This window comes from Podarcis tiliguerta (assembly GCF_965153285.1).
Source record: "Podarcis tiliguerta genome assembly, chromosome: Z".
Lineage (NCBI taxonomy): Eukaryota > Metazoa > Chordata > Lepidosauria > Squamata > Lacertidae > Podarcis > Podarcis tiliguerta.
In genome coordinates this window covers 33,233,593-33,247,595 of record NC_139553.1, presented here as the reverse complement: position 1 = coordinate 33,247,595, position 14,003 = coordinate 33,233,593, and the positions used below count along the sequence as shown (strand labels likewise).

The following is a 14,003-nucleotide window of genomic DNA, read 5'->3' as shown; positions in this document are numbered from 1 at the left end:
AAGCCCAGTCCAGGGGCTGCAAACATGGTGCCCATGGTGACGTCAGTGTGCCCAACACCAGGACCTCCAAGGTTTCCAAAAAATCCACATCACCTGTGTGATGGCCTTTATGCTCTATGCTCCAACCTCAGTCTGCAGAATTGGCTTTGAAACAGGTGCTTTTGATGTGGCAGGACCTACACTGTGGAACTCCCTGCCTATTGACCCACCGTTCTGTTCTGAGCGTTTATACTGATTGACTTGCAGGGAGATTCAACGATTAAGTTAGCTATTTGATCATCCTTCATTCTGATTTGTTTGTGGGGAGGACAGATGACAAAGCAAATGTGGTCCCATATAGTCCAGCACATTTTCCAGTCGTATTCCTTATTGCAGGAAGTGTGGTATTGTTGGGGAGGTGGGTTTGTTGTGCAAGACTTCCCAATCAACTATGATTGTGCAACCTGAATTTCCCTGTAAGTGACCAAGTCCTATCCAAAAACAAAGCCCATACACTCCAACTGTCCCTATTTACTAGAGAAATGCCTTCTTTTTTTGTGTCTATCACCAGTAAACCACTGTCCCTGTTTTTGCCCTTGGTACAAAACCAGGACCAGTCCAATATATTTTTGCTGTTTGGCGTGGAGTGGAAAATGTCCTCTGGGCTCCTATCAAGTCAAGGTGCACAGTATCCAACACCGATCAAATCATTTTGACAGCCAAGACAGAAAATCTCACAGGCTTCATTCCCGCCTCTGGCAGCAAAAGTACAGTAAGAAGTGAAAATACAAATTAAATAGCTGACACCCAAAATCAGCTGCTGGTGATAGTAGGCCCAATAATAACATGTTATGGGTGTGAGTTCCTAGAGATGTCATTCTTCAGGGTTCAACTCCCTCCAAGCTCCTTCTGCACTGTACATTTAAAGCAATCTGAAGCCACTTTAAATAGCCATTGCTTTTCTCCAAGAATTCTGGGAACTGAAGTTAGTTAAGGGTGTTTGGAGCTGTTATGAGACCCCAATTCTCCTACCAGGGCTACAATTCTCTTCCCTGGGAATTCATGCTCTGTGAGAGGAAATGGGGAGTCTCCTAACAACTTTGAGAACCCTTAACAAATTACAGTCCCCAAGAATTTTTTTGCAGAAAGCCATGGCTGTTGTGGTATGATACTGCTTTAAATGTATATTGCAGATGGTGCCAAAGCCTTTAGAGATTAACCTGGTGGGTGGGGCTCTGGTGTATTTCATTTCTACCAGGCGGCCATATATATACATGCCCACGCCCACAAAGGCACCATGCCCCATGACATAACGCACCCTAGAGTTGCTGAACCCAAATGGAGAGGAGCACTTAATTTCTAAGATGATCCTTAAGCCTTTCTTCCTTCTTCTAAGACTACGGAGAAGACATTTAAGCTTAAAGAACTCCTTGGCTGACATAATAAAACATGACCTATTATACGATGAGCTGGATATTTCTCATGGATGTTAACGAGCCTGTAAGATGAGAGCAGAGGAGCTAAAGTCATTAAAAAAAGGAGGACTCTTTGGGTTTACTGCTCTGTTCTCATCCCCAACCTTTTATCGCTGCAGGTGTGGGTTTTTTTGCCTCTGCTGCTTCTGGGACATTTACAATTTTGACATTTGAATCCCACCTCCAGCAACATTGTTGAACTGTCTTGCACTGAACAGTCCATTTAAAAAAACATGTTATTTATGAGATGTGCATTGTGAAACTGTAGATCTGCAGCCTGCATTCTGGCAGCTTTGCTGAAATCAGTGTGCAGATTTCGAGTGAGTGCACTCACACCACCTTCATACATGGACCCCAGCTAGCCAGTGTGATGTAATGTTAAGATTATTCGACTAGACCCTAGAGGTGAGGGTTCGAATCCCCACTCAGCCATAAAGCTCATTGTTCGACCTTGGGCCAGTCACTACTTCTCAGTCTAACCTACAGCACCAGGTTGTTGTGGGGATCAAATAAGCAAGGGGGGGAGAACCGTGTATGCCACCTTGAGCTCATTGGGAGCAGGGGGAGAGAAAGGTGGGGAATAATTGCAATAATACATAAAGAAACCCAGCATCTCTAGGTCTTCAAACGTCTTTTGCCTTCCCATGACCTGCAAAACACAGCCCTTCCTGTGCCTATGTGATGTTTACTCCTAGCTTAGATGCTGAGAGCCTCTACAAACACCATAATTCATGTTGCAGCAGTTGAATAGAACACCACCAACTTGGAAAAGGAGGTGCCAACTTACAGAGGAAATCTTGATACTCCTTCCTCATCAGTAGGAGCCAAGGAGTACCTGAGGTGGACCTTTGGAGCACAGGAACCATTCACTGATGAGGGTAGATGTAATCACTGACCCTACCATTAGGCAGAGTGAAGCTTCCTCCTCGGTGGGAACACTCTGTCATTCATCCTGAGTGCTCTAGTCATTCCCCTCTGTTGCAGGACAGAGCCTACTGTTGTCAGGTTTGTTGGTGCAAGGATGGAGCCCACCCAGTTGGCCTTTTGTACATCGAACGGAGGAGGGGGCATCATATTGTTCTCCTCCACAGATAGCAAAATGAATTGGGCTAGCCCTGGCAAACATTCCGAGACTGTATTCCATGGGCCACAGTTTTGTACCATCTCCTACAACAATGCTTTATTGGCAGCATGGTGGGATGTTAAAAATGGCTGCTAGACAAGCTGTCTGATGCTGTTAGGCCAACAATAACAAAATTAAAGGGGGAGCCTAGGAATCAGTGGTGGGCCCTGCCAGGGCTCTGGAATCTCAGAAGCTGCCCAAGAATTCCAAGTACTGGTGCCAGACTTGCCCAAGTGTACAAACAGATGTGGTGGATCTGCACACGGGGGGGGGGGGGGACACTATAAATAAGCCCGAAATTAGATCGTTATAACAAAATAACGGTGTTCCATTGTGCCAGAAGTGGTTTAGTCTTACTGGCCACATGACCTAGAAAGCTGTCTGCAGACAAACAGTGGTTCCTTCGGCCTAAAAACAGAGATGAGCGTCGCACCCCAGAGTCGAATTTGACTTGACTTAACCATTCTAAGGTCTTTTACCTTTACTTTACTGAATATTATATGAATAGGTGTGACCTCTCAAGAAACCCAAAAATAACTCTCCTTTTGATACTTAATCCTGAAGTTATTAATACTGATTTACAACTGATTAGTACACTTCTAACAACAGCAAAACAGTGTATTGTACAAAAATGCAAAAATAAAGATCATAACTGGTTGGTTTAGGAAAACTTGGCAAACTATCTTAAAGATAAAACTTACATACAAAGGAAACACAATATTTTATAATCAAGAATATAAATTTATTGAGAGATGGACCTTTTTTTACATTTCTGGAATGATAAAGTAAATGACGGCGTTTTCCTTTTAATGTATTCGTGTTATTATAGAGTTTGAGTTATGTTGTCCCTCTCTAGTCATATGTCATTTCCTTCCTTGCTTCTTTCTTTCTTTCTTTCCTTCTTTCTTTGAATGATGTGCAATGGTTTTTGCTTTATATTGTTACAACGTATTTTTTTAAAAAATGATACCACTTTTAACAGTCAGAATTAAGATAAAATAAGAAAGGGATACCACTTTTAACAGTTATGGTTTTCTCCAACAACTGCTGGGAGTTGTCATATGTTTCAGGGCTGAGTTGTTAGGAGGTCCCTATTCCCCTCACAAAACCACAATTCCCATAGTTCCCTGCAAAGAGGGATTGGTTGCTGAACCACTCTGAGATTTGTGAGCTTCCCCTAACCATGTTTTAAAAGGTCTTATTGTACCGCTTCACCCATCCCCCCTAAATTCTGTTGCCTGAAGCAGCCAGCTTCACCTCGCTGAATTGTGGTGTGTACAGCCAACCTTTCCATTTCCATTGACTAATCGTCCACATCCATTATTCTAGGATGAGGGTGAATTAATTTCTGAGGCCAAGGGGCCAATCTGCAGGGTGGCAGGCACTCTTATGCCATTCTCGTAATTTCAGAACTCAATCCTTCTGCTGGGTTCACTGCGAAAGCACTTCCATGGCATGCCAATTTGTTTCATTTTTCCTCCAAAGGCTACGGCATGCACTTACAAAATAGAAAAGTGCTCAAAACCTTTTTAAAAGGGTTTTTTTAAAAAAATTAAATTCTTAAAACAAAGTGCCCCAGAAAGAAACTCTGGACATCTGGAAAAACGTTCACACTGTGGTGAGTGCCATTTGCCCCACAGTCAGATCATTCAACATCGGAGGAATGAAACTGTGGCAAAGATGGTTAACAATTTTGCCTGGAGGCAATCAAAATCGCCTCACCCTGTACATCCATTTTTGTTTGGTTTTACTGTTGTTAAAACAAAGAAACAAACAAGCCCATCCCTGCAAATGAATAGCCCTTTCTCAGGATTGCATCCTATTCCTGATCGTTTGTATTACGTACAAAGTACTTTCACATGTTTTACTCATTTGGCTTGTTAGAGTTGTAATTACTGTGCAGAAAGGTGACTACACTATGAGAAATAGGTTTGTTCACACTAGGTTGGGTGAAATTCGAACTCAAGCCTTTTCTAGACATGGTTCTTGTCATGTACCCGCTAGATTATGCTGTTGCATAATCGCCTACTGCACAACCAATACAGGCATATGCATCTATAACTTCCTGACTCTCACTAGCGTACAAGTGGGCAAGAAAATGCATGTTTTCAAAGTAGTGTTATATCTGCCCCAAACATTTGGGGTACCAGGCATGGCATATCAATAAATGCAACTAGTTAGCTGCAGACCCTAGGAATCCTTACCAGTGGGACTAAGAACCAGAGAAGTGGAGCTTGTCGCTGTCTTTTGAGTTCTTTCCCCCAGTGGACCTGTCATTTGCATGAGATATTTATTGCTCTTTCCGCATAACAGGGTACTTAAAATTCAGCAGCATCTTCAACCAGCATTAGAAAGCAAAGATTTACCTCTGGCCATACATTAAGCATCAAAAGAAAAAGTATCGTAAGGATGTAAAAGCGACTTCACATAACTCCTGTTATTATGACCCTTCTCATTTGCTGTGCTCGAAATGAGCCTCTGCACATCACAGACAAAGGGGGGGGGATGAGACAAAGACAACGCACAGACAAACTTCTTATCTTGCCAGCAAAACCAGCAAGCACTTATGCACAATTGTGCCAGAAGGTGCAACTCACATAGCCTGCAATGTTCGAGCTATTCCATCAGTGGCAGTCCTGTGTGATGCCAAATTTGGCACACTCCCCTCCACACCTCTCACCTTCCGGTCTACTTCATAGTTGTGACATCCCCTGCAGTGCTCCGTAGCACTCCTCTAAATCAACCTCTGATTCTATTCCCACGCAAATGTCAGAAGGCACTGAGGAGGGGGCAGGAAATCGCTCCAAGTTTTCTGAAGAGGAACATGTTCCCAAAACAATTCTGCAGCCTCAAAGAGAATTGAAAAACAAACGAATCTGTGTCACTTGCTTGTCGATTCCAGTAGCCGTTGGCCAACACGATGCGGCATCTTGGCATCTGGTGTTAGGATGTGCACGTGCGCACGCACGCACTCTCACATGAGCATCGTCTTCGCTGACATCTCACTAAACTTTCCAGGGATTTGTGAAAGGTTCTGATAATAACAACAACTGGTTTTTGAAGTGAGGCAAAGCTAAGCCACCAGAACTGCTTCTCATGCATTCCTGATTGAAGCACTGAGATGAAATCAAACCGTTTAAGTCAGCTGTTTTGGCAGCTTTGGGGAACTCGGGCCAAATGCAATCAGGTAGAATATGGAAGCACTCAATCACAGCCTTGGACGCTTGGCTCATCCACTGAGGCCAATGGCAGGTGCAAAAACTTATTTCTTTAATACTACTGCAGCTCTAGTAAAGGAGCAGGTGATTAAAACAGGCTAACAGGGCCGTGCTGGCACCCCTCCCCCCACTTGGCAACAGGGCAGTGGGACATCTCACAAACATTAGGAGGCTGCCTTAGATTAGTATTGTCTACTCTGGTTGGCAGCAGCTCTCCAGAATCTTTCCCAGAGGTTTTTAAACCAGTCCCTTGTTTTTTAAAAAAACTGGAAATGCTGGGGATTGAACCACAAGGCATTTGTTATGCCACTGAGCTACAGTCCCTTCGAAAAAGAGGAGAGGAAGTTTGGGGGGGGCAATCCCAGAAACCCAGTCCCAGTCTGCTGTATTTTCTGCGTGATATTGCACACAACAATGTGTGCACAACCTTCATCTTTCAACCTGAGGCTCTCATTTTAACTGCTGAAATGTTTTAATGGGATGGGTTCATTGTGTATTTATGGATTTTTACATTCCGATGTTCATTTAACTGGGTTTTTTAAAATACCTTTAAACTGCTAAGAAGCCTGTTTTATTATTTATGCATTTATTTTGTATTGACGTTATGTGTTATGTAAATCTATAATTAAATGTTCTGCACATACAGGTACATGCACAGAGAAAAGCACAGATGGATTCACATGGCTGGGTGTCATAGCTCTAGGGAGCTGACTCCCCATACTGCAGGAGAAGGGGATGAGGCCAAGAAACTGGAGTGGGAGAAGGGTTTTCCCTCTGATGTCCTTCCTACAAAAGAATGCTGGTGCAATACAGGCATGGTGTGCAAGGAAATATCCAACCCAAGACAGTCTCACCACTCCCCCTTAATTCCAAGTAAGGTAAAGGGACCTCTGACCATTAGGTCCAGTCGTGGCCGACTCTGGGGTTGCAGCGCTCATCTCGCTTTATTGGCCTAGGGAGCCAGCGTACAGCTTCTGGGTCATGTGGCCAGCATGACTAAGCCGCTTCTGGCGAACCAGAGCAGCACACAGAAACACCGTTTACCTTCCCACCAGAGCAGTACCTATTTATCTACTTGCACTTTTTGACATGCTTTCGAACTGCTAGGTTGGCAGGAGCTGGGACTGAGCAACAGGAGCTCACCCCATTGCGGGGATTCGAACCACGGTCCTTCTGATCGGCAAGCCCAAGAGGCTCAGTGGTTTAGACCACAGCACCACCCGCATGCACACAAAAGCCTATATCCAGAACAAACTTAGTTGGACTCTAAGGTCCTACTGGACAATTTTTTTTTACTGTTGTCAGTGCTCTGGTAACCCCTAGGTTACATTACTGCACTGCATTGTAGGTGAGGCTGCCTCTGAAACTTCAGCTGGTGAAGAATTCGGTGGCCAGGTTGCTTATTGAGGCAAGATGGTTCAAGCATATCCTCTAACATCTCAATGATCAAAATTGAGGTGCTTGTTTTGGGGCCCTGAGCTCTCACAGGAGCCAGCTGATTTGTGCATTACCCCCCCCCAAAGGAGCATTTTTTTAGGGAGGGGAGTTCCCAATAATAATATTAAAATAATAATTTATTATTTATACCCTGCCCATCAGGCTGGGTTTCCCCAGCCACTCTGGGCGGCTTCCAACAAAAGATTAAAAATGCATTAAAACATCAGTCATTAAAAACTTCCTTAGTTCTCGCAGGACTCAAGTGATTTGCTCAAGAGCACAAGACCCAAAAAAATAGCGTCTTTTTGTCCTGTGCTCTGGCGCAAGCCAGCTGAATTGCTCTGGAGTGCCAAACCAAAAAAAAACCAGGACATTCCAGGTTCCAATCAGAAGCTGGTATGGCTTCTGTGAAGCTGGGATATCTTAAAAATAGGACAGTCGAGGGGTATTGGTTTCAACATATTACACCGATCCTGACCTGGCTGCACTGGCTGCTAATAATAATAATAATAATAATAATAATAATAATAATACCTGGAGTCATTGCTTGGAGCAGAACACCAGCCCTCTGATGCCCTTCACCTCAGCATAGTCTAATTAAAGTCAGTGTGTTGTGGTGCTTAGAGTGTTGGACTAGGACCTTGGGAGGCCAGAGTTTAAATATACAGTCAGATATGAAACTTCCCAGGTGTGATGGCCTGGGATTTGGAGTCGGATGCTGAACCTGAGGAATCCCAGCCTGCACAGGATTCCCCGCCTCCATAACCAGCTGAGCTGGGGCTGGGGCCTGAGCCTGAAGGGTCCTCACCTGTGCTGGATCCAGGTGCAGGCATCAGCTGAGTCTGCTCTGGCTCCTGAGGTGGTAGAGGACCCATTGCCTGCAGGTGCTCCACTCTCAGCCCTGTCAAAGGAAGCTGAGGTTGCCTCTGGGTCCGGTAACCCTCCAGCTTCTCCTGAGTGCAGAGGCTCAGGGCAGAGAGGCAGAGGGAACCACGTTCCCACAGAAGGAATGCTTGCCTCCAGGCCAGGAGAGGAGAGTCACCTGAGGATCGTGGCTGCCCTATGCCTCAGGGCAGATAAAAGCCAGCCAGCCCTAGTCCCAAGTTGCGGGAGCAACATTGTTGGTCGCCGGTTCCTGCCTGAACCCTGCCCTGCACCCAGCCTCAGCTTTTACGGACTGTCTCCATATTGCTCCTTGGACCGGACTAGGACCTCGCCTCTCGACCTACCCATGGGACCAGCACACCAGGTGAGCTTGCAGCAGCAACTCTCTCTGAGCCTAGTCTAGAAGCTTGTACACCACCTTGAGCTCCTTGGACGAAAAGTGGGGTATAATTAATAGTAGTAGGAGTAGCAGTAATAGTACAGGCAGGGACCATTTTGTGGGTCTATTTCATGGTCTATTTCCAGGGGCCCCACACATTAGTGGAGCCATAAGCACCCCTGCTCCATTCCACCCCCATTCTGCCCCCTTGGACATGAGTCCAAAAGGACTCATGTGTCGGTGATTGTGCATCAATTGGGTGCGCCTAAAATGGTGGCCACCTGTACCAGTTTTACCTTCCCTTCATCATAAGGTCCCAAGGCAGGTTGCAGCTATTTAGATATACAGTATAATGTTAAAATCAGTTTGAAACAAATTACAGTAAAGGAAATAGGATGGGTCTCATATATATATATATATGGGTCATATATATTTGTAATGATCGCAACCACCACCATGTTCTGTGTGACAGAAGTTGGGTCCTAAGCTAACCAAGACAAGGTCATTTGGGAAGAAGGCCGGGATATAAATGTAATAAATAACAATAAATAAAATATGAAGTGCTCTGGACTCGCAGGAGGCAATGGATAAATGCTATGCATTAAATCTGCATATTTATGACCAGGAGTTTCATTCTGAACATCCTCTAGTAAACATCTAGTGCATTACAAAAGAGATGGAGGGGGGAGAGAGAGAACAGAGGGTTAAAAGGGGACACATTTCCTGTTATATAAAGCAGGGGAACACTTGGGGAAGAATCTCCCACGGGAAGTATTGAACCTTTCCCCTTACATTATTGGCCGCCACTTGTGTGAATACATCCCATCTGTGTCTCTGAAAAAAAACAGTGGGTTTTGTTTGCCTTCTCCTCTGTAAAGGTGGTCACACTGCGAAAGCAGCTGAGTGCTTCCCTCCCACCCCATTACGGGGGGGGGGGGGGTGAACATAAGTGTGTGTATGTGGGTGTACATGCACATTGGTGGGTGGGTGAGGGCATGCGATGTTCTGGTTGCGCTGGCTATGTTTTAACGCTGCGGAGATTGCGATGAAACCAGATTCAGTGAAGCATCTCCTTAAAATAGGGAAGAAGCAAATGAGGGCAGTGTTTCATCGAAGGCTTGCATCTGGCTCAAAGTACTGGACTGGGGGAGATTGAAGGATAGAAAGAGAGAGGCCATGTACTCGTATCAACTCGATAAATATTGGAGGGTATTCCTTTTCTGCAGTTATGTTGGTTAAGGCCAATAAAGGTAAAAGGTAAAGGGACCCCTGACCATTAGGTCCAGTAGTGACCAACTCTGGGGTTGGGTTGCAGCGTTCATCTCGCTTTATTGGCTGAGGGAACCGGCGTACAGCTTCCGGGTCACGTGGCCAGCATGACTAAGCCACTTCTGGCGAACCAGAGCAGCGCACAGAAACGCCATTTACCTTCCCGCCAGAGCGGTATCTATTTATCTACTTGCACTTTGACGTGCTTTCGAACTGCTCGGTTGGCAGGAGCAGGGACCGAGCAATGGGAGCTCACCCCGTCGCGGGAATTCGAACCACTGACCTTCTGATCAGCAAGTCCTAGGCTCTGTGGTTTAACCCACCGCGCCACCCATAAGGAGAGCCTTGCAGCATCAGAGCAAAGGCACCATCAAAGGCCAGGACTTCAGGGCAGACTTCCAGGGCCTGTCAGCCACTAGCAACTAGCATTAAGTGACATCCTGCTTCCCAGTGTGAAGTGTTATTAAAATACCTTTACCATTGCTGCTCTGACGACACAGAATTACATTTATATATATATAGTGTCGAACTGATGGTCTAGCATTATATTTTAAATAGCATTAAATATTGCAAGCTGCCATGGGAAGATTTTGTTCTGAATGGTGATGAATGCATTCCTCAAACAAAACAAAAACTAAAAACGAGTAGCGCAGGGTTTTGAGACTAGACAGCGGCGCCAGTAGAACCTATTGCCAATGCATTCCCACGTGTGGCCCCACGTTCTAGTATTATGGGAGATAGGGGGAAATATCTCTCTTTCCACAGTTTTACCACAGTATACATAATTTTATAAACCTCTTTTTATATTCCCTGCTCAGCCTGTTTCCTTTTTTCCCCCAAGCTTAAAAGCGAGGAGGGAAGCACAACCCACACTCAAAACCCTCACAAATAGAAAGATCCCTGAATGAGATTTTAGGTGGGCAAACAATGCAGCTTAGGATATAGCAGTTTCCTGTGTTCAGTTTCCAAAGCTTTGGGCACAACAGGTGGGAGCTAATCAGAGGTGCATCCAGCTTTTGTTTATGCTAAAGATAGACCCCTCCATCCTGGTTCTTGACAGCTACAATATTTTGTCGTTGTTTTTAAGACCCACCACTTTTGCAGAATTCAAATCATTCTGTTCCATTCTGGAACGGTTTTACATGCTTTATAATCGTGGTGGTTTCATCTGTTTTCACTGTTGTACATTCTACTGTTGCAAGCAGCCCTGGGATCTCATCCTGAAGTGCAGGTAGGGAAAGTTACAAACAAACAAATAATCGTATCGCTCTTTGCGCCACTTCAGAAGATCTTGCGTGAGGCATGATCCCTCTGGACAACTTTCCTAAAAAGAGCATCCCAACAGCTCTCTCAGAAGCCCCATAGGGAACACTGATGGTTTGCCATGTGGTAAACATGATGCTTGGAAACACCTTCAGAAATTATTTCTAGATCCACTGGGCCTAATTACTCTGTTTATTGTATTCCGTCCACCTTTAAAAGTAATAATCCCTGTAAATCCAGGATACTTCTCATTTGGATGAGCCAACAGAATCACACAATGACCCAGATTTGGGGGGGGGGGGGGTAAGACACATTTGCCGTTTTCTCAAAACTAACACCATTGCCCTGAGTATATATATACTTGGAAGTATAAGGTACCTTTCTAAATTGGGCATGTTTGTGTGTGCACATAGACATCGGTTTGCATCCAACATTAGTCCTTCTCAGAATAGATGCACATGGCAGGCATAAATCTATGAATTTCAGTGAGGCTACCATGTGTCTAACTTAGTGGGATACAACCCTGTAGTCAATCCATGAAAACTACTTCATGATAAGTGCACATAGGCTTGCATCCTCATGCTGCAATCCTACATGCACTTATCTAGGAGCAAAAGGCCAAAACTGGGTTTTGCTCCTGTAATATGTTTACCTCCATGGAATGCATTTACCTTCTTCAAAGAATGAGGAGAGACAACCTATTTGCTCTTCTGCAGACTTAGGACTCTTTCTTCCCTGCAAAAGCTGGTTTTCCTTTATTGTCCTGAGCCTACGGTAATTTGAGCTTCTTTCTTTAAAAGCATCCTGTGCTCTGCATTAATACAGGAGCCTCTATTAGCGGCACTAAAGAGTGCTAGGCTGTCCCACTGATGGCCCATCAACACCCGGAATCTCTTCCAATAATTACAGCTTCACGGCCTTGCAAAGTAAATACGATGCAAGCAGAGCCAAATAAATCATCCCGTCCTCTCCACTGCCACAAATAAAAGAGTCTCAACTCCGTGATCCTTTCCAGAACAGCTTACATTTGCCAGCAAGCAATCCCTCGCCTTAAAGGGTTCCCTTCATATAAACAGACAAACAAACAAAAAACACTCAGCTACTACAATTAGTTAGTCATCCAAGAACTGATAAGAGAGCCTTGCAGCGACTTCAGTGTCGCTCGCTCCTTAACACTTTCAGTTCCTGCTCACACTTTCAGTTCCTGCTCACACTCACAGAAGATGAAAAGAAAGGTGACTGATGGGAGTTGTAGTCCAAAAACGGTTAGACCCCCAAGGTGGTAAGTTGGCTATTCGGCAGAAGGGCACTTACCAGCAAATTCTTTCTGCATATTGTCTCCAGAAAATCAGGGAAGCTCTCAGGTGATGAAACTGGATGTGAATATGTTGCTAGAAATAACTGAAAAAAATAATTATAGAATTGTAAATGGTAGAAATGGAAGGGACCCTGCGGGTCATCTAGTCATCTAGGAATTGGTGGTGGATTACAGAAAAAAAAAGGCGGACATTCAGCCCTTGTATATCAACGGGGAACGGGTGGAGAGGGTGGCGGAATTCAGGTTTTTGGGAGTAACTATCGATCAGGGCATGACTTGGAGCGCAAATACCACTGCTCTGGTGAAGAAGGCCCAGCAGAGAATTTATTTCCTCAGACTTTTGAAGAAGAACAATCTGAGTGAGAGACTGCTGGTGTCCTTCTACCGAGGCTCCATAGAGAGCATTCTTACATACTGCATTTGTGCTTGGTTCTCTAGTTGTACAGCTAGGGAGAGGAAGGTGCTCCAGAAGGTCATAACCACAGCCCAAAGGATTATTGGTCATCCTCTCCCATCTTTGGAAGAACTGTACGGTTCCCGTTGTCTTAGGAAAGCAAACAACATCCTGCAGGATTCATCTCACCCGGGACACAGTCTGTTTGCACTACTGCCTTCTGGCAGGAGATATAGAAACATCAAGTCAAGGACAAATAGACTGAAAAACAGTTTCTATCCAAGAGCTGTGGCCTTTTTGAATGCTGTAACTCGATAGTGTGACCTGGGAGTTTGATGGGTGTTGGTGTGGGTGTGGCTGGAATGTGGTTTGTTTGGTTGTTGTTGTTGTTTTGCTTTTGTTGTTTTTAAGGGATGGCATCCAATTTCGTTGCACTTGTGCAATGTTGCACTTGTGTAATGACAATAAAGAATCTATTCTATTCTATTCTATTCTATTCTAGTCCAACCCACTGCAATGCAGGAATATTTTGCCCAACATGCGGCTTGGAAACTATAAGTCATAGGGCATTTTTATTCACCCCAGTGACTTGGACGGGTGAGATAATCCAGGACAGTCATTTTAAATCAAAATATGAGTAGTAGGAGTTATTTAAAAAAAAAAAAAATGTGGTGATCTGCCATGGAACAACCCCATTGAAGAAGGTCACAGGGGTTACTGATTGCAAAGGGTCCCCCATAACAATTTGAGCTTCAGGGGCCCCCAAATGTAGGTCTTGGGGGACGTGGGTGGCGCTGTGGGTAAAACCTCAGCGCCTAGGACTTGCCGATCGCATGGTTGGCGGTTTGAATCCCCACGGCGGGGTGAGCTCCTGTCATTCGGTCCCAGCTCCTGCCCACCTAGCAGTTCGAAAGCACCCCTGGGTGCAAGTAGATAAATAGGGACTGCTTACTAGTGGGAAGGTAAACGGCGTTCCGTGTGCTGCTCTGGTGCCGGTTCGCCAGAGCAGCTTCGTCACGCTAGCCACGTGACCCGGAAGTGTCTGCGGACAGCGCTGGCTCCCGGCCTCTTGAGTGAGATGAGCGCACAACCCTAAAGTCTGTCAAGACTGGCCCATACGGGCAGGGGTACCTTTACCTTTACCTTTTTTGATGTAGGTCTGCCACTGAGCGAGTGGGCTATGCCATCCTGCAAACTCTACCCACATTGGGCTCTGCTCCCACCCATTGCAACCATCCAGCCCCCAACAGATCCCCACCCCAT

The 14,003-nt window shown here is 45.2% G+C and overlaps 1 protein-coding gene across 1 annotated transcript in view; it reads left to right on the top strand.

The window, feature by feature from the left end:
- LOC310669890 (tigger transposable element-derived protein 1-like) overlaps positions 1–14,003 on the top strand; it is a 406,885-nt gene that overhangs the window by 218,100 nt on the left and 174,782 nt on the right. The window lies entirely within an intron of this gene.